The sequence below is a fragment of the Panthera onca genome, chromosome C1 (assembly GCF_046562875.1).
Source record: "Panthera onca isolate mPanOnc1 chromosome C1, mPanOnc1 haplotype 2, whole genome shotgun sequence".
Classification (NCBI taxonomy): Eukaryota; Metazoa; Chordata; class Mammalia; order Carnivora; family Felidae; genus Panthera; species Panthera onca.
The window spans coordinates 57,140,356-57,166,833 of record NC_138346.1 but is presented as its reverse complement, the minus strand read 5'-3'; the positions used below and the strand labels follow the sequence as shown (position 1 = coordinate 57,166,833).

The 26,478-nt window shown below is 41.1% G+C and overlaps 1 long non-coding RNA gene across 1 annotated transcript in view; it reads left to right on the top strand.

The window, feature by feature from the left end:
- Positions 1–691: 691 nt before the first annotated feature.
- LOC132671270 (uncharacterized) overlaps positions 692–26,478 on the top strand; it is a 93,294-nt gene continuing 67,507 nt past the window's right edge. Inside the window, exons 1-2 of the long non-coding RNA XR_009607024.2 lie at positions 692–1,131; positions 2,792–2,881. This is a non-coding gene — a long non-coding RNA (uncharacterized LOC132671270). The remainder of the gene's footprint in view (positions 1,132–2,791; positions 2,882–26,478) is intronic.

The following is a 26,478-nucleotide window of genomic DNA, read 5'->3' as shown; positions in this document are numbered from 1 at the left end:
GTCCAGAATTGGCTCTGACTGTAGAAGGGCACAGGCTTTACAATTCTATAGGAATACTGGGCAGTCTGGCTGAAACGGAGAGGAAGAAAGCATGACAAGTGAAGAAAGTGGCCATGGTCCCAGGAACTTGCTCAGCGTTGCTAGCTGGGAAAAAAAACTGTGTTCTTATCACTTTTCCCAAGCCTTTGATCACGGAATCTCTTCTGGGATAGCCTGACACTCCACAGATAAGCTATTGCAACCCTCTGAGGGAAGTGTTGGCTCCTTTCCCCAGGAAGGAGGATCCCTGGGAAGACCAGCGCCTGCCTATCTGTCGCGTTAGTTAATACCTACAGACCCATCTGTCTGCTGCTGAAATGAGTGGCTCACTCTTCTTTACCAGTCCACAATCACCCAACGGCAGGGACCTTCTGAAGGACAGTGCCTCTCCCAGGGGACTGCGTTCAGCTTAGACTTGCTGCGTTGAGCTGCCCTTTCTCCCTCCTCTTGCTCTCTAGTTCTATTGTCTCTCTCTCTCTCCCCCTACCCCCCACCCCATCCGCACACACGCTGCCCCACCCCCTCTATAACCCCTTCTCGCTCGCGCTCTCCCCAGGCTTTGTTTGGCGTCTCCCGCCCGCTCCGTCTGCACCCCCGGTGTGTCCCCGTCCCCATCCCCTACGCGCGCAGGGGGACGCCGCCGGCCAGGAGGGACGGGACCGCGTCGAAGGCCGGACGTGTGGGAGCGCACGGAGGCGCCCAGCCCCAGACAGCTAGAGTGCCCGCCGAAAAAGCCCGAACGCGACTCGGACTGCCAAAGACGCGGGTCCTTCCCACCGCCGAGGGCCCGGGCGCGCCCCCCCGCCCTTCCCGGCAGCCGCCCGCGCTCCCCCGGCGCCGCGGCGCGAACAAAGGCCGGCGGGCTCGCGGCGCTCCCCCTGGCGGCGGCTCCTCCCGCGGCCCGGCGCGGCCTTCCAGGGCTTTCTCTGCCGCCCCGAGGACGCCGCGGCGACCCCCGCCGCCCAGACGTGCGCCGGGCGCTGCGTTTTCGCTCGCCGCCCTCCCAGACGGTGCCCGTTCTGACGTACTTGTAATCCAGTCAGAAAAGAAGCCATTCACGAGCCCACATAGTTTCCTCAGTGAGACAAAGAAGTGAGTGATCCCCGTCACTTAGGGGATGGGAAGGGGATCAGAGTTCGCGCTTCCGTCCTTGCGTTTGGGCGCTGCCGGCGGAGGGGTCACTTTGTCATTTATTTGCTAGAGCTGGAAGCGGGGGCTCAAAGGAAACCCTTGAAGAATTTTTTTTTTTTTTTTCTTTTCTGGAAGGGTGTCAGAATCTACCGGACTGGGGCACGCATGCCACTTGTCAGAGCGGGCTGTGAGAGCCCGAGAAAGAGTCATGGGAAAAAAAAAAAAAAAAATCGAAACACCAAACAGAAAACCCCTCCCACCCGGTAACCCCTTTGAAAATGCTGACCGCTGTTACCAACGCCCCTGCGGAGGGTTCTCGTGGCTAGCGAAGGGATGGCCCCGGGCACGGTTCAGAAACTGTCCCGAGCAGCCTGTGGGGGTCAGTCTCTGGGGGTATCGGAGGTGCCCCCCCCCCCCCCCAAGTAACCACCGGCGGAGGAAGAGCAGAACCTCCCATCTGCGGGGTTCTGGCTTGTGAAAATGACTCCACTTGTTTTTGGGGGGGGGGGGGTGGTGAACTTGAAAGTGTGCAGCCCAGATGGGAGGTTTAAGATCCCGCTCGGCCTGACACAGCTGTGGTCTCCAAGTTGCCTTTGGACTGAGCCGGGCCACACCCACAGCTGCAGCCAAGCAGTGCTATTTGAAACCCCCCAGAGCCAACTGCTGTGAAAAGAACAGTTTATTACACAAAATAAAACAAAATGCCAGCTCATCTTTACAGTTTCACGGTCTGCCTTGGGGAGAAGAAAAGGAGTTTTAGTTTTCACCCCTTGTGCACCAAGTCTTGGGGCCAATTCTGGGAAGATCTGGAAAGTTCGCCCTTATGCTGTTGACTCACTGTCTGACCACGGACCTGGCGTTTCACTCAACTGCTTCTCTTTTTTGGGAAACGAGGAGAATGACATTCGCCATTCACCTCGCCATTCGCCATTTACCTCGCCAGGATGCTATAGAGTGCCCTGGCCAGGAGGCTAGATTCAGATGACGGGACTGATATATTCGAACCGTTTTTCTTCTCCGTCATTCCAAGCAAAGATAGTTGAGATTGGGCCAATTTATTTGCCCCAATACTAACTTTAGGAAGCCCATGCCACTGGACTCCCGTTTTTCAAGAGCAAGCTTTCAAAGAAACAGATGAACCTGCCTTTATAAAATTGAGATATTTGAAGCAAATATTAAAGTTTTTCTCCTCTGAATGCAACACAGATAAGAGACAGTGAAAGAATCTTGTCAAATGAAGCATCAGAACAATTGGACTAAAGATGAAAAGTTCTCTTCCCGTAATATTTCGCTAAGTGGGCTAAATGTTATTTATTTAGTGTTAAGAGGAAAACAGCCCCCTTGTCCCTTTATTATCTCTCAGGCCTCCACTATACTGAATTAGACTCTTTGAGCCTAGAAAAACTAGTTTGCACTCTACAATGGAGAATCCAGCCTGTGAGTGGGTATGAGAGCATTTCTATGGTACTCAAGAATCTGAGAGAAACATGAACTAAGTTGATCAACCAGATGTTTTGTCTACACAATACTAAGCATTAAGATGTTTCCCCTATACGTGGGTACTTGGTGTCATATAGATGAAACACTTGGATGGATAATTGAGTTTTTTTTCTTTGTTCAGATATTTATGATATGCTGAAACAGCTGAAGAAGTGTTCAGTTCAAAGCTTCAGAGGGAGGAAACAGAAACAGGAGAAACAGGAGACAAGAGGTAAATAAAAGCAAGGACCAGGACCTCCCCTGGCTTCTGTGGGGTCACAGCCCTCTGGGTGCACAAGCAGAGGGCACTTTGTGTGAGGAAAAAGGCACTGCTTCCTAATGACAGCAACTCCATGCCAGAGCATGTGACTTTGCTGTCAGAGCATGGACTGGATTTCAGCTGCATTCTTCCCTCAGCTCTAGGCTTTTGTGCAGTGCACTAACCATGTAACTGTACTTTGTAGCCCTGCCAAGTCATCAAAAAGAGTAGGAAGGATGTTCAGTATTAAGGGACAAGTGGACATGAAGAAAGAGGGATAGAGTTTTACTTTGCTCACAGGTTTTCCCAATGTGCACAATACAGAGGACACTCCTGCTAATGTCAGTTTTGGCCCAACCAGGAAAATATTTGCACCCCCCCCCCCCCGTTGTTGGTATGTGTGAATGTTTGTTTGTTTGTTTGTTTGTTTATTATTTTTAAGTTAAGGAAAGGCTTGCAATTAATTCCAGCCATGTATTTACTGCCTTTTCTATGTGGTACCGTGTCTGTCAAGTTTTCACTTCCCTGGAATTTTAACTCCCATCTCCCTCCCCACCCCACTCTCATGTCTGTAACACAAATGCCTTTTTAAATTTTTGCTAGTTTAATTAGCGCATGAATTCATTTTGATTGATGAATTGATGTGGCTTATTGGCATGAAGATTTTCCTTCCCTCCCAGCACTGTGTGTAATAGAAACGGCTTGTGTGGGGGGTGACACCTGCTTTGATGCTGCAGGCATTCTGTTTGATGCGGAAAGGCCAGCCATTCAGCTGTGATTCTCTAGTCTCTGGGGAGATATTTTTTCATAGCTGTTGGTGGAGTGGGGGGAAGGTTGGTGGTGAGTAGGAGGAGAGAGTGGTGTGGAAAGTGATGGCTGAGAAACAACATAGCTAAGAATTTAATGTTTATATTTTATTGGACTGATTTTGAAATAGTCATTGTTCACACCCTGGACCCAGGAGGAAAGGAGACCTTGACTTTCTGCCATCAGTAGTAAGGCATTGTGAATTAGCACGGCGAGTTGAAAATTTCCAAAGCCTCTTGCCAAAGAATTAAGCTGAAATTAGCACACAGTTGGTAACAATTTGATTTCTGGTCTCACTTTAATCAGTGAGGATTAATGGTTAAAATTTTTATTTCTAATCTCACTTTAGCCTGACTAACAAAAGCTGTCATTTTCATGAAAACTGCTAAATGAAGAGGGATTTATAAGCTCTCTGAGAGAATAAAAGCTAAAGTGCTAAGGCCCACTTTTCAGACCATAAAATTTTCAAATTCCCCCAATAGTCCCTCACATACTGCTAGAAGAGCTGGCTGCTGCTGGGCTCAGTGATGTTTATTGCTGGACAAAGGTGGTGGAAGAATTTGAGTGCATTCTTAATGGCTTCAGAACTCCAGATGAAATGCACTAATCTTCCTGGGGAAAATGAATATTACAGAGCAGAGTAGGAAGTAGGATTTGAATTGTAAAGATATATGTATACATATACATATACATATACATATACATATACATATACATATACATGCATACATATACGTATATACATATATATACATATACAAATACATATGTATCTTTTTCCTTTTCCTTTTCTCACCCGAGTAACACCTTTCTGTGACCTCCCCTGCCACTCGGGTTCACAGCAAAGTTGTGCAACTGGTGGAGTCTGTTCTCACTCTACCAAAATTTTCCCCGAGTCTCCTTTGAACAGTTTCTCATTGACTCCCATCCCCCTGGAGACCCACGTTGTAGACCCTTGTTGAGACTTTACCCTGTTTTATCACCCCACTTTCCACGAAAACTGAGTGTTGTTACAAACGTTTATGCACTAATTTCTCACTTTTTCATTTTGAGGCTCTGCCCTCACATCCCGTTTGTGACACTGTACCCACATAGTGCCTTGTATGCTGAAGGCGTGCTCAAGTCAGAGTTCGAGGTGCAATGCTGGGATGCTGGGGAGAGGATTTTAGCATCACATGAGTAGTGGAGCAGATGATCTTCAAGAGTCCCTTCCACCCCCCAGTTTGATGATACTAAAGCCTTACCGTAGGGGCAACTGGCTTCCTCACTCCTTTTCTCTAGTTTGATCAAAACCAAATATGAGCCTTTTCTCCAAGGTTTAATTATCTTCTGATAAATACAATCCTTAGTGACTGGGTTGCTCCCAATGATTATAATGTAGAACGAACAGCTCTTTAAACAATGGGCTGGGCAATAAGAATGAATTCTCCAACATGAAGCTCTAAGAACCATCAGCTCTCACAATTCTTTGTGGTTTTTTTCCCCCCAGCCATATTAATTCTAAAGTTCTCTTTTTATCAAAATGAGTCCAGTATCGGTTATTTTGGATAGCTTCCTCTACCTCTAATGAATTAACAAGCATCTGAGAATTTAAGTGGTGCCAGGAAACCTTGAAACACCACAGTCCTAGCTCATGGTGGCCTTAATCTTTCCAATGAGGCTTCTACTAAGTGCGATGCTGTCCAGCATCGTCAAGCAGTGCTGGATAGGGCGACCCACAGAGCTGCCTTCACAGTTTTCCCTCACCCACCTCAGGCCACACATGGTTCACCCTGCTAACTGTCAAGGTCATGGTCTTTACCACCTGTCCACTACGTGGTCTCCCTGTGGGAACACAGGTCTTAATCACTTGAGGGACTTGTCACATCCTCTGCCTCCCATCTTGCTTTGAGGGAACCCTTCTGTCCCCTGGATTGGGCCTCATCTACCTCCTCTAACTCTTGGGGTCCCTATCCATCTTGTACAATTGAACTCATCTTCTCTATGAACCTTGGACAAGAAAAACCTCCCTGTTCTTTGTTAATTCTTGCAGCAGAGAAAAAGCCACAACTGTGTTAACTTGTAGAGGATGAGGAGAAATTGGGTAGATTAGTGACACCCTTCATTTCTACTGAAATGAAATCTGTATCTATCTACCTACCATCTGTCTCCATGTCTACATCTATATATTTAAGGTTGATTCAATATGGGACTGTAATTTCTTTGAAAAACACTATTCTAGTCCACCTTGTTCAATGGTACCATACATGTGTTGCCTGGGGTTTCATGTGATTGTATGCAGCGGAAACTTGACTACAGTAGCTTAATACCAAATGCGGGTTCACTTTTCTTATGTAATAAGAAGTCTCAGGATAGGCAGTCCAGGGCTGGTGCTGTTGCTCCCATGTCCTCACTTCCCATGCTTAGTGAGCTCCTTTCATCTATATAATTTAAAGTTGGCTGCTTCCAGACAGGAAGAAGGGAGTCAAGCAAAACCTTTCTCTTCATGAAGCTTTGTCTTTTTATTTAGGAATAGGGAGTCTTTCCTGGGGACCTTGCCTCTATCTGTGACCAGATCCATGAACCCTAGTTATATGGGAAGCTGAGTTAGATATGTTAATTTCCCAGCCCTTCTGGTAGAGGGCAGAGGAAATCGAGGGAGGATGTAAGAGATGGAGTGGGTACTGAGTAAGTCATTCTGCAGTACCTGTCAAAATGCATGACTTGTCCTACATTATTTTAAAAAAGAAAGAAAAATCACAATTTGTATCTGTGTGTGACTGTGACTACAAAGACACATGCCTACCCAAAGATTACAGTTGGTGTCATTTTTGAATTAAATGATGTCAGTGAAGATTGACAGCAGATGTTAGGTCATAGTCAAGGCACAGATAGTTGGGAGGGGGTCCTTCAAGGAAGATAGCTACAGTCAAAACCACTGTTTACAAAGGTGGGAGAGAAATGAGAGCTCTAAGCTGCAGTGAGTCTTGTATATTGTCCTGGGCGTCACAGTGGGAGAGTGGAATGGGGAAGTGCCAGTGGGAGAAAGAAGGGAGAACATCCATCATAAAGGCCCCATGACCCTGGCTATATGCTGGAATCACTTGGGAAAACTGTTTTTAATTACGAACATTTTTTAAAGTATTTACTCTTGAGAGAGAGAGAGAGAGAGGGAGAGCACAAGTGGGGAGGGTCAGAGAGAGGGAGACACAGAATTTGAAGCAGGCTCCAGGCTCTGAGCAGTCAGCACAGAGCCCCGACGTGGAGCTCGACTCACAAACTGCTAGATCATGACCTGAGCCGAAATCGGACGCTTAACTGACTGAACCACCCAGGTGGCCCAGGAAACTGTTGTTAAAAACTACTAACTCCTGGGACCCATCCCCAGAGATTCTGATTAAATTGGTCTAGGATGTGGTCTGGGTATTAGGATATTTCAAAGCTCCCCAGGTGAGATTCTGATACATAGCCAGGGTTGAAGCTCACCATGCTATATAATTCTGAAACACAGTACCTGACCTGTCTTAGAATCATGCTTGCTCGGTCGGGCCTTGCCTGATGCCATAGCAAACAGTGAAGGATGAACCTGCCTGAAGGAACCCTGGTTGCCTATGCTGCAGGGATGCTGTTGGGCATCAGCCTGCATCCTCTTCATGAGATGCCACAAGAAAAATGCTCCCAGGTCGGTTTCAGGAAATGTGATTCTCCTGTACATTTGGTTTGTTTCTGTCTTGTTGACATGCTGAATCTTATAAATGACTCTGTTTCCCTCTTTATTTTGGCTCTGAGGAAGCTTGGGAGCAACTCTATATTACCATATGGTCTACATTCCTCTCTGCTGATATCACTCTTGGAGTTGATATTTTCTCATTTAAAATTTTTATTTAGGCTCCTTCAATTTTCAGAAATCATTTCCTATTTCTCTAAGCTCTCTTCAAACTTTGGTAGAGTGGGGGCAAAGGATTAAAAATAAATAAATAAATAAATATAAAAGCCTAATCCCTCACCATCATCCAAGCAAAACTTTTTTAATCCTTCTACTTGCAATTTTTCCAACATTTGAATCTCTAAAATTTTACTTCTTTTCACAGTTGTGCTTAAAATTTATTTTAATCTGGTTTCATCTGTATAAAACTGTTCTTAGTTGGAACTTGGGTGGTAGTATCCCAGAGAGTAATTTATTTCTGGGTCTTCACCCTCAACGAATGGCCTTAATTCTTTATGGGAGTACTTTGCTTTTGGAAATTAAAAATATTAAAATTTAGGGAATTGGACATTCTGTTTACACTAACAGAGCTACTCAGCAGATAGTGTAATAGGTGTTGTTAGAGAATGGCTGTATTTGTATTTTTGCTTCCCATAGTTTTTTTCCTGGGTTTATTTTTCCAGGAGTTGTTTTTAATGAAAAGGAAAGCAGGATATGAAAAGGATAATGAAAAGGATAGCAGTCCACAGTGAGACAAAGAACCAGAAAGCAGTCCTTATTTCATTTCACAAAGACAGCACTTAAGCTTTGATTTTCACTGTTGTCCAATATCAGTTATTTGTTTACCAGACATGCTTTAGATAGCTATAGCCCATTTATAAGTCACTTATTTTGTACATTATGGCCTAATGTCTGGCAAAGTGTTTCCAAGTTGCCTATTATCATAAAAGTTAAGAACTCTGACAGAGATATTAGGAATCATAATGATACAATATTTATGAGGCAAACTACCAGGTAATTTCTAGTGATGGAAAAATAGCTAGCAAGCATTTTAAAAATAAGTTTGCTATTAGTCAGCCATTGTTAACTCATGTATAGTTAGAAACAAATCAGATGTCCAGGATTAATTTCTAAGCCCTTGCTATGTATCTTTGGGGAGCACACTTAACCTTTCTGGATTCCAGAGCTCAAGGAGGACAGTTTAAATAACATGGGTATTTTAAGGTTCAACTAAGAAGACAGAGTATTGAACTCACTGTTTAGTATTCTGAATTAAAAAAGGATAATTAAGAACAGATGCCAGATTCCTCTGCTGTTGACTTAGATGCTAATATGAATATGGCCCTGAGGGGAGGTAGCCTTCCTTGAGCAGACCACAGGATCCCTTGCATCTCTTACTTCTTTTTAAAGGCATTGGCTAGTAAGAAAGGACAGATGTGGGCAGAAGGGAGGCATTCTTTTTCCCTCCCCACTTTCCAACCTCTCAGCTACCACCATTTATATGTATTTTGGAGAGGAGGGCACTAGGGGTGGAAAATTTGGTTCCTGCACTTCCTCCCCCAACTTTTTTTTTTTTAATCATAGAAGATTCTGGAAAGTAGAAATCTGTAATAGTAAACATTAGTTTTCAAAGTATGAAATCATGCTATGAAAATTGTAGAAGTCTCCAAAGTATAGCATGGACCATGGCCTTTGTGTAAATTAGATTCCTAGCTTTCAGGGCAGGGACTGTTTCTTGCAGAGTTTTGTCCACCCCTATCGTCATCTCTGGTAAGCCACAATATTGTTCCAAGCACTGCAGCTTCCCGTTGCCTGAGAGTTCTGTCAAGAGGAAAAACAGTAATTGTTACACTGAAGTTATTGCATTTTTGTGACACTAGCAAAATGACTTGCCTTATAACCAAAACTAAGAAGACAAAGAAACCCTTTAAATTCCAAAATCCTACCCAATTCCAAATAACATTTTTTTCAATTGCAGTGTGATGTCCTAGTAGTAATTTGGTAGCAAAATCTCTTTGAGATTTTTCCATTGCATTTTCCCCTACCATGTACCAAGGGAATGTAGAGAGACTTCAACTCAAGTAAAATAAGTCCTCTGCTCAGGCTCCATCCTCTTGCCTCTTATCTTGCCCAGAGCTTCAGGTTTCTGGGTTTTCTATATTAAAGAGCCCAGGAGCTCAGAGTTTCCAGTGGTGAGGCTGCCTAGATGGATAAATGCGGATAGAACGCCCCTCTCCTCTTCCCCCTCCCTGCTAGGTTAATTCTGTCTTGGGGCACATGTTGCTTTGCTAGTCACCGAGACATGACCCAGCCCCTGGACAACCCAAGCCTAGTTTTGAACACATGGAACCAGAAGGGGGACAAGATGGCCACTTAGCTTCCCTGGCATCATTAAGAAACACGCGGTATATATGGTGTGAGATTTGAAGTGTACTCTGGAAGAACTGCAGGGTGTGGGGTGGTTCCTAAAGAGAGGAAAATTACACCACCCTCTGAAACAGACAAATGATTTCTCTTGTGCAGATTATTTGCACAGGATGCTTCCTGGAAATCTCTGATGGCATGAGAGTAGCAACTGCTAATGGACACATCCTAAAACCCACGGTCTCTTTGGATTTAGCTTTAATACCTTGGAGGTTTTTAGGTATAAAGAAGTGTCCTTTCTACGGCTGACAATGACCCCAACCACCAGTGTTGCTGGAGCATCTGAATCTATTTCCCAAGCACCATGGCATAGTAGTTATGAATTTGGGCTTGGAGCCAGATGTGGTAAAAATGTGAATCCTGGAACTGGGAGGTGGGGTCAAACTACACCAGAATGTGGAAGGAGCAGCTCCCCAAAGGAAAACTGAGGTTCCCAGAGAGGAAGGAGTAGCAGTTCTGGAATCGGTCAGTCTAGTTCTCTCATATTCTAGTGCTCTAAACTTGAACGTGTTATAGAGCCTCCGTACAGGTCAGCCACAACATAGGGTTAGTAATATCTTTTGGAGTGTGTTCTTGAAAGTACTCAATGAGATCAAATTGTCAAAATGTATATAAAGTACTTGGGACATAGCAGGCTCTCAAAAAAGGGCAATAGAAAAAAAATAGATCTAGCCTATCTTTCTCTCTCTCTTCATATTAGACATTTTCTAAGGTTCTTTGGACTTAGTTCCCCCTTTCCATTTCTTTGAGTCACTGAGGTTTCCTAAACTCAACATAAAGAGCCCCTTCCAGTTATAGCTTTGAATCTGGCCAAGGAATGAAACAATTTTTTATATGTGTTTATTGTTGTGGTTATGATTATTATTAATTTGCCATCAAAAGAAAGTGCGTCCTTAATGAGTCAGTCTGCATCTGACTGCATCTCCGCATTTCCAAATCAAAGCCCTGAAATGTACAACTCAGCTTGCTGGGGAAGCCTTTAGAGTTTTGTTCGTGTAACTCATGCAAAAAAATGTTCTCCACGATCTGCCTCCCTAATAATTCTTGAGGGTTGAACTTATACTCCGATAGTTACATCTGGTTCTATAGTTAACAAATAGGTCAGAAGGAAAGGGAGGAGTGAAAAAACCATCCAGGCCCCCATCCCTCGTTTTTTTCTCAGTGTGAAGTCATTTGCTTTTCTTTCTAACCCGTACCAAGTCCTCAGAAGTTGAGCCAGGCAGATGGTGAGGTTATAGCTTGGGCAAAATGTGTTCTAATGTTATCAGCTTTAAAGGAGCACATGGAGCAGAGAGGAAAGATGGTTTGTGGTATTTTTGTTTATTAAATTTGATGGTTGGATTATGACATTTATATTTATTAAATGTACAGAATCTCATCCATCACTGTTGACAGTCAGAACATGTCCTCTGCGGTTGGCATAGCTGTCTTTTCCTGCAAAGAGATCTAACATTTATTCTTATTTGGGAGACTCAGAAGAGGTGGAGAAGAAAGGAGATCCGCCCTTCAGTGCCACCACCCTGGGGAGATGGGAGTATGAGATAAGTGTTATTGTGTTTGATTCTGTCATGTTAAGACGCATTTTCCTTGTTTGGGTTGTGAGCCGGTTTTGATGGTGCTGTGGAGAAAACCTTTGGCAGCATGGGAGCAGCAGAGCCAGTGAACCCAGTGCAGGAAAAATACATAGAAAGAGGGCTCTCAGCTTTGCCCCATTAAAATCCTGGCATCGGCAACAGTTGAAGAAAATGTCGCGATGGCTTTGTCTGGTGGCTAGAGCACTTTAGCAGCCAGGCATCTTCATTCCACTCTGGATTTTATTACCTACCAGATGTGGGCTTCTTGGATATTTTATTAGAGCACCAGGTGAGCTGATGAAAGGACAGCACTCCAACTGCCTTCAAAATGACTCCCGGTTCGCTTGAGTTTTGTTTACACGTAAGAGGAGACAGGAGCTGGCAAGGCTTAGAAACAAGAAGGCACTGTCACCCACACAATTTCTCAGTAGGTCTTGAGGTGAAGGAGATGGTGTGCTGGCTTAAGGTTTACGGATCTTTTCCAGAGTATAACTTAAAGATATTTTTACAGCCAATGTGCAAATGAATGAGACACATGGGTTCAATCTCTTTAGCCACATATGAGTTCACAAATAAAAGGTTCATTTAGGTTTGAGCAATCCCAGTACATTTGGAAACCAGTTAACTCAACATGTTGACTGCACAGCCTGGAAATCATGAATTATAAGTATCTAAGATACTAACCTGGTGAAGAGATTAAGTCCTTTTCCTTTGTCCCTTCCCACCTCCCTGCCTCCCTTTTAGGAGTTCTAACTCTAATCAATAGTGTTCTAGTTGACATTTTCTAAAGCAGGCCCATGTGCAGTTGCTGTGTCTAAGAAAGATTTCAAGCAGTAGCAAGCATTTATGTAGGCTTCACACAGATTTTGACCGTCAGGTATTTCCCTTCTCTTCAGTGGATTTAGGACCTGGGAAATGGTTTATAAGAGTACCATATACTAATCTCATTCTTTTTTAACCAGGAAAGTAACTGTTCATAAGTATTATAAGTCATTAGTAGAACATCTTTTGGGTACAGCTCTCGTCTATGCATTATGGGGGATATTAAACAAAGGTAAATGGCAGTTTATCTCTAGAGAGTTTAAACAAAACATACCAAAAGCCAGACCTCTACGAAGAAACATAATTTCCTGTTAGATAGTGTGTATGTGGGTGTGCATGCGCGCGTGCATGCGCGTGCACACATCTGATTACATAAACAGACTGTAAACATTTCCAGGGGTGGGAGAGAGTGCAGGTCCTGGGTGTTAACAAGGCAAAGGTCATGAGTGCACTCCCCACATGGACCACTTGGCTCTGCTCCATCCCACTGCTACAGAGGGCCCCTCGGAGCGGAGCGGGAGCTGCAGTCCCTCTGACTATTCTGCAGTTCACGTGAGTGAAGCCAGAGTCCATTTATGGAGGGGGTTGGATACCCTAAGTCTTTTCTGTCTCTTTCTTGAATGAAAGAAATACTGTGCAAGATATGATTTTAATTGCACGTACAATATAATTCTAATCTGCTACTTGAACCAATGGAGTGAATATTTGTGAGCACATACTACTACAACCTGTATATGCATATATATTTTTTTCTCATTTGATTCTCACAACAAGTCTCTGAAGTAGGGGTTTAGCATCACCACTTAACTGCTAAAAGATCTTGAAGATCAGGTATGTAGTAGGTTGTTCAATAAATATGTGTCGAATGAATAGATGAATGAAACTCATATTAAAAATCTTGCTTTTGCTCATAGCCGTAGAGTAGGCAAGAGGCAATGGTAGGATTGCAGCGTAGTTCCTGTGGCTCCAAAGCTTGCTCTCATCTTGGCAGTGCACAGGAGAGATAGTGCTATTAGGTTACCGCACTGCCCAGGAAACAGAAGCACATCTGAGAAGATGTCTCCATCTCCCCACCTGAGTGTTGTGTTGAAGACGTAGCCATAGCTGTGGATCTCCCGGCAATTCCTTCTTCAACTGGAACCCTGGCTATGGAATAACAATCAAGAGAGTACTGTGCTTGGAGCGGGTCTTCTTCTTGGAAAGACTTGCAGCAATGCCAGGTGAGGGGAAGGAGGTACTGAGGGCGTGGCGGCAGAGGTAAGTGTTGTGGGCCCAGGAGCGATCCTGAAATCTTTGATCTGTGTTTGGCTCTGCTAGGGACTAGACTTCTGACAAGCAGATTTCAGGGTTTTGTAGGTTGAAACACAGCGATTCCACACTTGGGAGGGAACTGCTATTTTATTGCCCCAATTAACTGCTTTATTTGTTTATAAATTCTTCCCTTTTCTGTTTTATGATGCAGTTGTGGTGTGTTTAATGGAACTGCAAGATTAAGACTGGCAAGATGACTGCATGTTATGTTTCCAAAGCTAATAAATGGTTTGAATCCAGAATGTTTGTGGCCCTTTCCAAAAATATTTGGTTTCTCTAAAAAGCAACAGCTGTTGGGAAATGGATGGAAGTTTTTACTGTAGTGTGTATAGCATTTTATTTAATGCTTTTATTCCTGTGGGGAATTTGACTGCCTGATAGCAGATGAAACAACAGGGACTTAGCAAAATATAAAAATTCATGATGTTAAAAATCAGCAAGTTGGATGTTAAATTTAAGAGTCACACAAGAAAACTAAGGATCTCTTTCTAAAAATACTTCTTGCTGAGTGGAAATTTTTGCTTCTGTGAGAATAAGTATACATTTAAAAAATTCATTTTCTACTAATATTTCTATCGTATTTTGTAGTTTACAAAGCACATATATATTTAAAATTTAGTTTTACTACAATTCTACTAAGCTGCTTAAGGATAATGATTTTCCTTTTTATAAATGATACAGGTAAGGCCTGGAAGGAAGAAGAAACTTGCCTAAAGTCAGGCAATTCACCAGCAGTATAACCAGGGTTAGATAGAATTTTGCAATGACTTGTTCAGGAATCTTTGTCATATTATTGCCTAGTTATCAAGTAGTACCATTATAAAGTGAATGATATTTGGACAATGTCATCTGGCCAAGATATCATTGCTCCTCCAGAATCTTGTGGCCACAGCTACAAACCCATCACTCTCCCTGCTCCCTTATCCCAGTGGTAGAAACATCAAATGGTAAAGTGTGGTCATGTGCTCAAGTCTGGCAACCAGAGGTGGGGCCAGAAGAGCTCTCTTATGCCTGAGCTGCCCATGGGATTCAGGCACTATGTCCCACTAATACAACACATAGGGAATGGTTCGCCCCACACAAGAGAGAAAGTTAGATGCTGGATAGAGCAAAATGGAGTGATAGTGCACCTGCCCGATAGGGCAAGTACATACCAAATTGAACGAGGCAGACCAAAGTGATGAAAGACGTTTTTTGCTCTCTCCCCCCCTTCTTTCTTCCTTTCTTTTATTCTCCCCCAATTATCAACCAAAAGGATTATGAGAGAAAACTACAGGAAAGAGTTTTCCAATTTTTGTGACCCAAAGAATCACTGGGGAGCTTAATGAACATGCAAACCCCAAGGCCACAGCCCTGAGATTTCGATTTCATAAATGTTTTTAATACTTGTCAAAAGCAGAGGTGGTTCCCTAAACTAAAATAGCTTGGATATTCTACAATGTCCATCCCGTTGCTTTTTTTTTTTTTTCCTTTCCAAGGTTTTGTTTAAATTCAAGTTATTTAACATATAGTGTAATAATGGTTTCAGGAGTAGAATTTAGTGATACATCACTTACATATAACAGTGCTCATCCCAACAAATGCTCTCCTTAATGCTTGTCACCCATTTAGCACTACCCCCACCTCTCCTCCAGCAACCCTCAGTTTGTTCTCTGTATTTAAGAGTCTCTTATGGTTTGTCTCCCTGTCTTGTTTTTATCTTATTTTATTTTTCGTTTCCTTCTCCTATGTGCATCTGTTTTGTTTCTTAAATTCCACATATGAGTGAAATCATATGGTATTGCTTTTTTAAAGACAAACACAACAAGCTGGTGTCCTAAAGGCGATCACTCCTGACTTGGGCAAGCTGCTAAAATTGTAAGTCTGGAGTGGGGTTCAGCAATCTGAGTTTTTAACATGACCGGAGGTGATTATGACCCAGGTGGTCTACAGACTTCATTTTGAGAACCCCAACCTAATGAGTCAGAAGGTTCACATAAGGCAACTCTGCTTAATTGATAGCCAGACAAATAATTCAGCTCAGCTTTGACCCCTATTTCTGTACTCTATTAAATGCGCTTAATCTCACCCCAGACTGGCAGGCTTTGCCTTCCCTTGTTGCTTCCTAGCTTCTGTAGGGAAGTAACCCCAGGCATCCACACCATCAGCTGATGTGGCCCCCTGCGTTGGCCGCCAGTGGCATCGGTGACTCAGCAATGAGTCAGCTCAGGGGAATTGACAGATTCACTGTGCTCCAGTGGAGAGAACTGGACCCAAAGGAAAAAAGTTTAGTGGTTTGAGTTTTATGTGTGAAACCTGCCGCTCTGCCATGTGAGGGATTGAAGGATTGGTGAGAATAAACAAAGAAGAGTAAGATAATGTAATTCTATCTTTCCTTACTTTGTGATTTATGTAGAGTTCTCTGTCCTTCAGAGAGTTTCTAGAAAATGATGGATGTATGGTGAAAGGTCCTGGGCAAAAAAAAATTAGATGAAGAGCAGAAGAGGAATGGATGAAAATATAAGAGACAAGAAAGCGTGCTTGGGTTTTCACAACATGGTGTGTCCTCTTGTGAGATTCACTGTGGCAGCTCGAGGTCATGGTAATGCCCCCCAGCTCCCAAAAGAGGGAAATTATAATATCAGATAATGATAGATTGTCAAATGTACAGTGGGTCCCCTGAGTTGATTATGAAGTGTGAGTCCAGAACTGTTTGTTTTATAAATTTAAAATCCTGCAAAATTGTTATTATCATGGAAAAGAAGCACCAACAGCTACCATATACAGGTAACCTGTGATACCACCCTCTGCTCCTAATTCTCTTGATTCATATTGTGCCTTTCAATGTTGTTTCTCTAAAAATTGTTCCAGTTCTTCTGGCATGAGATGGAAAGCAGAGGGCCAGGGGTCCAGGCCCTGTGCCCATCTCCTGGGCTTGACTGGCAACTTGCAGTGTGACCTTGGAAGACTCACTCAACATTTTTGGTTTCAGTTTCCTCATCTGTAAAAAGAAGTGGTTGAAATAGTAATTTCCATACCGCTTCTACATCTAACATTCTGGATTCCCTTAATATATTCAGGATACTTTCAAAAGAACTTGCTACCCTTTACATGAAAGACAGAATAAAAGGCCACTCTTTAGAGCAAATGAGATCTTTATTAGACATGAGGAGAATTCTTCTAACAGTAAATGGGCTAATGGGTTTGCTCTCTGTATTAATTTGCTAGAGCTGTATAACAAAGTACCATAGACTGTGCAGACTGTATGGTTTAAAGAACAGAAATTTATTTTTTCATAATTCTGGAGCCTAAAAGTGTTAGTGGGGTGGTCCTTTCTGGTGCCTCTCTCCTTGGCTTGTAGATGGCTGTCTTCTTACTGTATCTTCACCTGGTTCTTCCATCTCCGTGTATCTATTCTAATCTCACTTTCTTATAAGGATACTAGTTAGATTGGATTAGGGCCCACCCCAATGACCTCATTTTATCTTAATTGCCTTTTTTAAAGGTCTCATCTTCAAATACAGTCACATTCTAGATACTGGGGCTGGGACTTCAGCATATGAATTTAGGGGAACAAAATTAAGCCCATAATGGTTTCCAAACTGCGGGATCTTAAGGAGTATGGAGAACATTGCCTTTCTTGGCTGGCTTGGGTAAAGCCCTAGATTAGATGAACAAAGAGGAGGATTCGATGAACTCTTAAAGGTTTTTCCAATTCTAGGAATTTGTGATATTGTATAAAGCTCCTCAAAATCAACACCTCCTTACCAGGAGCATGAATTAAAAAGGGGGCACAAAGAGCAAGGCTGCAGGAAAATAAAATAAAACAGTGAATGATTTGTACTTCAGGGAAAGCAAAGATGGAAAAGAACTTTGAAGCATTTTCATTTGAGGCAGTTTCATTACATCATGAGGGCAGAGGTGCTTTATCACACAGCCATTATTGTTTGATCTGTACCTGTAGGTGAACTTTTAGAGAGAATAAGAGTCTATTTCTCATAAATCCCACTTGAAGCAAACACAAAAGCAGGATCCTGCTGAGGACAAAGGAAAAATTCATGATGCAATTGCGTGTATCCTCATGGGTACCTTTTATGGCTGAGAAGGGGGAAGAAGAATTCCTTTCCAACATCACTATGAAAGAATACTTACAGATTACTCTTTCTGATTATTTGGACAGTAAAAGCAAGTAATGAGTCTCACACCACAGATCTCTGGCTTTTATTGCTCCAGTAATCCATTTGTTTCCTTAGGTATGTTTTCAGCAGCACAGAGTACTGGAAAGAGAATAAATGCTTACTATGTTCTGGTGTTCAGGACTGCATCCAGGTCATTCCTCCCTATGGCTTCTTATGGCCAACAGTCCACCAATGATCAGCACCTTTGTTTTCCCATTGGGTGAAGATGTACATGGTATTCACAGTGAATTTCTCATTAGACTTTCGAGGTCAACTATCCTCATCTGTGGAAAATTATACATCTTCCTCAAGGAACTCTCACTACTCCCCAGTGAAAATGTATTTCTTTAATAAAAAAAATAGCCCGCTGTATCCAGCTTTAAACACACACACACACACACACACACACACACACACACACACACACACACACACCAGAGTTTGGATGGTTATCTTTGACACTTGCTTGTTTGAATATCATTAACTTTTCTGGAAACCATTTTTTAACCATACTTTCAGCTCACTCTAGTAAGGAGCCATGGGCTCTATATCAGTTTTCTATCACTGCTATAACAAATGGCCACAAATTTAGTAGCTTAAACAACCCAGATTTATTCCCTTACAATTTTGTAGGTCAAAGGTCCAAATCAGGTCTCACTGGGCTTCAATCAAAGTGATGGTAGGGTTAGGGGAGAATCCTTGCCTTTTCCAGCTTCTAGTGGCTACCCACAATTCTTGGCTTATACCCTCTTTCTCCTTCTTTGAAGACAGAAAGACTATATCTTTCTAACTCCTCTTCCATAATCACATCTGCCTCTGACTCTCTGATTTCCTCTTTTACTTGTAAGGGGACTGGGCCCACCTGGATAACCCAGGATACTTTCCCTATCTCAAGATCCTTAACCTTAATCATATCTGCAAAGTCCCTTGTGCCATGTGAGGTTACATATTCACAGGTTCTGGAGTTTAGGATGTGGCTATCCTTGGAGGGCCATTATTCTGCTTACCACAGCCTCTGACCATTTTAGCTGTGCATTTCGACTTCTTCATTTGGAAAATCACGGGAAGGGATGCAATTTCAAGGCAGATTCTTCTTCTTGAATGACTCATTTTCCCTCTTCTATTTGCTCAAGGTGCAGTGATGTTTCAAATGATGGAAGGAGAGGGAGAGGGGCTTACACTTAGAGCCCCACCAGATAGGGTGTGGAGTCTGTCAGAGATCTTTTCCTGCCCATCCGAACATGCAAGCCAGTGGAAATCTTGATGTCACTTTAGTCATGACCTCTGATGTGAACCAAATATATATGCGTTTATATATGTATATTTTATGTATTTAGGCAAAGCCTTGCCTGAGTCTCCTTGGCCCCCTGAAACTGGTCAGGTGTCTCTTGGTTCTCATATCACCCAGTCAGTATACCTCCATTAGAGTACTCATCCCACTCTATTGTATTTGCCTGTTTTCTCATCTGTTGAGCTGAGCAACTGGAGGGCAAGAACTCTTGAACTCCCTGTGCCTGGCACAAGGCCTGGCACATGAGAAGTTTAATAAGCATTTGTTGAATTCATGAAAACTCTACAAAAAAGTTCCTACTCAAAGTTTTTCAAGCCCAGCCTCTGAGGTAAAGTGGGTGGCCTGGCAGACATATTAGAGATAGAGTGGAAATCTGAAGACAATTTGTTTTCCTAGAGTTTTAATATTGGATTAATTAAATTATAAAAATTCAGAATTGTTGTTGCCGCTGTTGTTGTTGTGAAACAATTAGGCAGACAAATTATATATGTTCAACAATTAGATTTTCAACACAATATTAAAACTTATCAATGGTAAGCCAGGGATGCAACATAGTGTTCAGGAAAGCACTGTAATCTAGGACTTAGAATACTTGAGTTCTGGTTAAATGAGTAGCTGTGTGATTTGGAGTAAGTCATTTGCTATCTCTGAGATCCTGTCCTTATCACTAAATGATTCTGTTTGACACTTAGGAGATACTGTCCTTATTGCTAAATGATTCTGTTTGACACTTAAGTGATGGCCAGGTGCTGAAATGCTGTCAGGGTCTCTTTTTTCTAATGTGATATGACTCAGTCTTTCTTAAAGTGTGGAATATGGAATGAGGACCACGAGGGGGGTGTAACATGATTTTATAGGTGCATGAATGAATATTTTAATTTTAACAACTGTTAATTGAATTCATTGAGCTGAATAAATGTACGAATTTATTGAGCTGAACACTGTAACATACAATTAGGAAATAGCATTGTTTTATTCCCTTACTATCTTGCTGCTTGCTCTGTCAGATCTTTCTTGTGCTGCTGGATGATATTCTAGACTAATTTCATATTTTTTTTTTAAGTAGGCTTCATGCCCAGCATGGGCCCGAGCAGGACTTGAACTCACAACCCTGAGATCAAGACCTGAGCTGAGATCAAGAGTTGGATGCTTAACTGACCGAGCCAACCAGGCACCCCTTATAACTTTTTAAATTCCTTTAAGATTAGTTTTTTCATTAAGAAAACAGTCTCATGCTCACGTCTTAAAAATTCCAGTCACACAAAAATACAAACTTTAGTCTCTCATCCAATTCAGAGTTTTTATGCTCCACCATCTGACCCTTGATCCTGAAGACTATTAGTAGGAAAAAGGAGTGATGTTTTATTTTGCTCACTTTGACTCTCAGATTCCAATTCACAACATTGCTCTGGCTCCCAGAGTCAAGGCTAGAAGGAGGAGGAGGATTAGAGGAAAATAGAAAAACTGGCTTGTTTGGAGCTGTTGTAAGCTTGTGATCAGTGCCTTCCTAATGACAGGCCCAAGCTGGCCCCCACTGGGCATATTTTTGGAGATGTTTCCACCACCCTAATAAGACCATTCCTTGATGAGCTGATGGACTCTTTCTCCAACTTTGTCTGACACTCCTTTGGCTTCTGTCTTTTGGCAGTGTATCCCAATTAGCCTTTTTCCACTGGGGTTCTCTCACCTCAGCAGGTAGATCTTGGGCAGCAACCTTTCAAGAGAGCTCTAACTTCTGTACTTGGTGGCACATCAAACATGTGACTCATAGGCATTCACATATCTTGCTCTGTCACTGATAGAAGTGCAGTTTGCTCTGCTTGGCCCTCTCTCCTTGTACTGATGTTTGGGGCAGCACCAGCTAATCTCTTGCTTTCTGAATTCTTCAGTTTCTCCAAGTTCCAGGGAACACAATTTGGGGTTCTCCCAAGAATTTGCTAATGCTTTGGAGCTGCCCAAAGCTTGCATCCAGCCAGGGGTAAGAGGCCAGCCTGTGTGTGTGACAAGTATCATCAGTCTCTATGAGTAGTTTTCTTGAAGCTCTGTTTCTTTGCTTAAAGTGGAGGGAAAAGAGCCTTGAGGAAAGAATCAAGATTCCATCACACTGTCTACTCTAATGGGGTATCTCCTCTCGATGAATCTTCAACCTTCTTTTGATAGTCTTAAAAAACCAGGTTGGCCACCTGTTGACACCCTGCTTTAGATTGCTGGGGTCATTCTCATCAGTTTTTTAAAGCTTTGAAGCTTTAGCCAAAATTCTGAGGTGCCAGAAGATGTCCCCTTTTGTCATGTCTCTATTAAAAGTATATATAACTTATCAAACCTGTGATGTTGTAGACGTTATTGTTGAGGATTAGAATAGTTACAAAAAATAAGAATCTTTAAGAAAAATTAAATAATTAATAGCATAAGTGGCTCACAGATATGGCAAAATCCATCACGGTTATATTCTTAAGCCATCATGTTAAGCAGGAGAAAGGCTGAGGCAGCACATTCTCTCTCTTTCCAGCCCAACTGTGACAAAAACAATGCTTATTCAGTATTAAGACCAAATTTTTACTCCATTGTAGCTAATCTACGATGGAACATTTCCTTTATCAAATTCATAGTGAGTCCCTCGAAGGTTCTGAGTAAAAGTGAGAAGATGTTAATTTCTAAGAGAGCAATTTGTTTACTCTGTCAGAGTGAGAAATTATTGTAAAGTACAAAAATAAGTGCTAAATAAAGACCTCTATAAATAATTGAACTAAAAAATAAAATCATTGAATTTTTAAAAGTTTGATTTAAATGGTCTTTTTTCTTGATTACTTAAGATAGTATAAAGCGACATATTAAAAATATCAAGGAAAGATTTAAAAACCTAGATTTCCATGAAAAAGAGGCTTTGTAGGTGAAAGAGCACTGAATTTGGAATAAAAAAATTCCAACACTGCAATCTACCTACAGATAGTATGATCTTGAGAAGTCCCTTGACCTCCCTGAGCCATGTCTTTGTGGAATCAGACCTCAACTATACTGAGAATGTGTAAGGATCAAGTAAGATAATGTATGTGAAACAGAGAACAATCTAGAGTCCAGTACAGTGCTTCATCAGTCAATAGATGCTAGATATTAATTAAATTTTTTTTCATTTAAGTGTAACATACATACAATAAAATGTACCAGTTTTAAGGTACAATTGATGTGTTTTGACAAATATATATCCTCATATGTCTGACACTACAATGATGTTATAGAACGTTCCCATCACTCCCCAAATTCTGTTGTGCCATGTAACATCACTTCCCTCCCGTTAAATCCTTGCTTTACTCTTTTGTACAATTTTATATAAGTGGAGTCATGCAGTATGTGGTCTTTTGTGTCTGGATTCTTTCACTTGGCATAATGCTTTTAATATTCATTCATAATGTTGCACATATCAGTAGTTCCTTTTTATTACTGAGTAGTATTCCATTATGCGAATACATAACATTTTGTTTATCAGCGGACCAGTTGGTAAGCATTTGGCTTATTTCCAGTTTCTGGCTATTATGAAGAAAGTTACAATAATCATTTAATTACAAGTCTTTGTATGGGTATGTTTTCATTTTTGTTGGGTAAATACGTAAAAAGTAGGATTGCTGGGTTGTGTAATAAGTCTATGTTTAATCTGACTAAGAAATGGCTACACTGCTCTCTAAAGTGGCTGCACCATTTTCCATTTCCACTATCCATGTGTGAAATTTCTAGTTGTTTCATATCCTCAGCAATACTCAGTATTGTAGGTCACTGTAAATTTTTTTTTTAATATAGTGGCTGTGAAGTGATACCTGTTTTAATTTACATTTCCCTCTCGATGAATGATATTCAGCATCTTTTTGTATGACTATTTGTCATTTCTATACCTTCTTCAATGAAGAGTCTGTTCAAATTTTTTGCCAATTTTTAAAATGGGACTGTTTTCTTACTATTGAGTTCTAAGAGTTCTTTTATATGTTCTGGATAAATGCCTCATTGAGAAACATGCTTGCAAATATTTTCTCCTGGTCTGTGGCTTGCCTTTTCATTTTCTTAACAGAGTCTTTTGAAGTGTAAAAGTTTTGGGTGGTTATCCCATAGAAATAGGATCGATTCCTCTCCACCAAATTTGATTTAGGTGTTGAGACCACGCCAGGAAGGTAGGAAAGGATTATTATGCAATAATGAGACTTTCTGGGGAGAGCAGGGCAGGCTCCTAAGGAGGAACAAAAATGGCTTGAGAGAGCAGGGAAAAGAGGCTGGTTTTGTTTGTACTGTGTTTAGGGAATGGCGCTGGAGTGAGGGTTCCTGTGCTTGAGAGCCAGGGCTTGCATGTTTTGAACTTCCTTTTGGCAACAAAGGTGGGAGCCCCTGGGCTTTCTTATCAGCTAGCCCAGATGTGGGGCAGAAGGAGAAGGTGGAATGGTGGGATTTGAAAGCTGTCAGCAGTCAAAATCAAACATCAAAATGGAGTCAGGCTCTTTATTACAGTTTAATTTTTTATGAAACCCAATTTATTGTAGCTTTTCTTCTGTGGTTCATTTATTTTTGTGTGTCTTACCTAAGAAACATTTTCCTAATTCAAATTAAAATGTTTTCCCTATATTTTCTTTTAGAAGTTTTATCGTTTTAGATATTACATTTAAGTAATCTATTTCGAGTTAATTTTTGTATACGGTGTGAGGTGCATTCTAGAAATTTCCCCCCCCACAGGATCAATTCTTCCAGGATCTTTTTACTGAAAAAGACTATCCTTCATCCCACTGAACTGGCACCTTGACACATTTGTTGAAAGTCAATTGGCCATGGATATGAGGATTCATTTCTGGATTCTGGGTTCTATTTCATTGATCTATATGTCTGTATTCATCGCAATACCACACCATATTTACTACTATAGTTTTATAATAAGTCTTGACATTGGGTAGCATAATTACTCCAAATTTGTTCTTCTTTTCAGAATAATTCCATTTCCTAGATCTTCATTTGCATTTCCATATTAAGTTTTAAAATCATTTTGCCAATTTCTATTAAAAAAACCTGCTGGGATTTGGTTGAAATTGCACTGAGTCAATAGATCAATTTGGGGGAGATTGACATTTTATCAACACTGTGTTTTCTGATAAACACGGTTTATCTCTCCATTTATTTAGGTCCATTTTAAATTTCTCCCAGAAATGTTTTAGAATCCTGAGTATATAGATTTTACACACACTACATTAATTTTTCCCTAAGACTTTTATATTTTTTGATGCTATTATAAATAGTATATATTTTTAATTTTAGTTTCTAGTTGTGCGACTTTGTTTCCAGCCAAGATGGAGTAACAGGGCCTGGATCTGTCCTCTCAACTGAAACAGCTAAAAAGCTGAACAAGAAATATAAAACAATGGTTTTTAAGCCATAGGATGTCAGGCAATGGAAGACAGTGATTTCTGGGTGATAGAGAAAAAAATATAATAAGGTGAGCCCTATCACTGCTCAGCTCATCACCTGGAGAGTGTTTCTAGGCCACAGCAGAGGAGGCTGCAATTCAGACAGAGTCCTGAAGTCTTCTTGAGTTGAAGAAGTAGAAGTGGGAGTTCAGGGAGGCCAAGATAGAGTTTGTAGATCAGTGTATTGGAGAGACTAGAACTGCACCGAGAGACTATGTCAGAGGTCTACAGAGTCCCCATAACTCTACAATTGATCACTGCATGTTGCAAAGGAAACTATCAGAGAGCAGGGAAAGAGTCACTCAAAAAGTGTAGAGTAAACAATACTTAGAACTCACATAGTGTCGATAATACTTTTGTTCCTACTGGTCAGAGGAGAAAAACCTCATAAAATTCATAAGCCCTAAGCTAAATGCTGCTTTGGGCCTTCCTAACAAAGTTTAACAGCAAGACCCAAATGGATCGAAATGTTTCCTAGTAGTATAAATACATTAAAGAACTAAACTCAAGAATATTTGAGAGTGAAACAAAAAAAATCCAGTACTCGAGAAGGTAAAACTCACACTGTCTGGAATCCAATAAAAAATTACCGGATATACCAAGGAGTAGAAAAAAACGTGACCTATAATTAAGAGAAAATGTACCCAATTGAAATTGACCCAGAAATGACCCAGACGTTAGAATTGGTAGGATAAGGACATCAAAAGTTTTTATAACTCTATTTCATGTGTTCAAGAAACTAGAGGAAAGATGAAAAATGTTAAGTAGTGACATGAACAATATAAAATAAAATACCCAAATTGAACTTCTAGTGATAAAAATAATGCCTGGGTGGAGAAATTTATTAGAGGGAATTAATGGCAGATTGAACACTGAAGAGGAAAAGAACTTAATAAATTTGAAGCAATAAAAACTATCCTACATGAAACTCAGAGATAAAAAAACTGAAGAAAAAAAAAAAAACACCTAAAACAAAAACAGAGCATCGGTGAGCTAATGATTCCTAATAAATGTGTTATAGATTTCTTGAAGGAGAGGAGAGAGGGGAGAATATAAAAGTATTTGAAGAAATAATGGTTGAATACATTTTCAAGTTTGATCAAAATTATAAACCTACAAATCCAAGAAGTTCTAAGCACTCCCAGCAACAACACGGACGAACCTTAAATAATGTTGAGTAAAAGAAGCTAGGCCAAAAAGGGTACATAGTCTATGATTCCATATATTTAAAAATCTAGAAAATACAGATTAATTTACAGTAACAAAACAGATGGGGGTGGAGAAAAGCCACGGAGGGGTGAGAGAGAGAGATTACAAAAGGACAAAGAAAATTTTTGAGAATGATGGATACATTCATTGTCTTGATTATGGTGGTAGTTTCATGTATATACACATACACACACAGGTATAGACATATACGTATGTATAAAAACTTATGTAAAAACTATATGTATATGTAAAAACATATATATATGTAAAAACTTATAAAATTGTACACTTTATTTTTCACATTGTACACTTGAAATATATGCAGTTCATTATATATGAATTGTACCTCAAAAAGCTGTTTAAAAGGTCTAATAGTTTGTTGCTAGTGTATAGAACTACATTAGATTTTTATATATCTACCTTGAATCTTGCAACTTTGCTAATCTCACTTGTTCTATTAATGCTTGTTATTGGTACTATTATCATCGCTGTTGTGGTTAAAATCAACAGCATATTAAAGGAAATATTTAATGCATGTGCTACAGCTTTGCAAACTGTGAATAAAACTATTTTAGCTGTACTAGAGAAATCAAGCTTTTAATTCAGTTGCCTAAGCAGAGGGAGTTTTTCTGTAGATGATTGAGGCCTGGATATGCTGAGATCCTGGTGATCACATGAGAATAGTAATGTACACAGGACTCTCAATACCCAAGGGCCAGGCCACCATCCTTCTCTAACAATTGCAGGAAACAGACTCAGATCCTTTTTCCTTAGAGCTCGTGTGCCAGCTCCTCTGGTGGGGAAGCCCCTGCATCCTGTCTGTTCAGTATTTGATGCTTGGTGATAACAAGCCTGTGC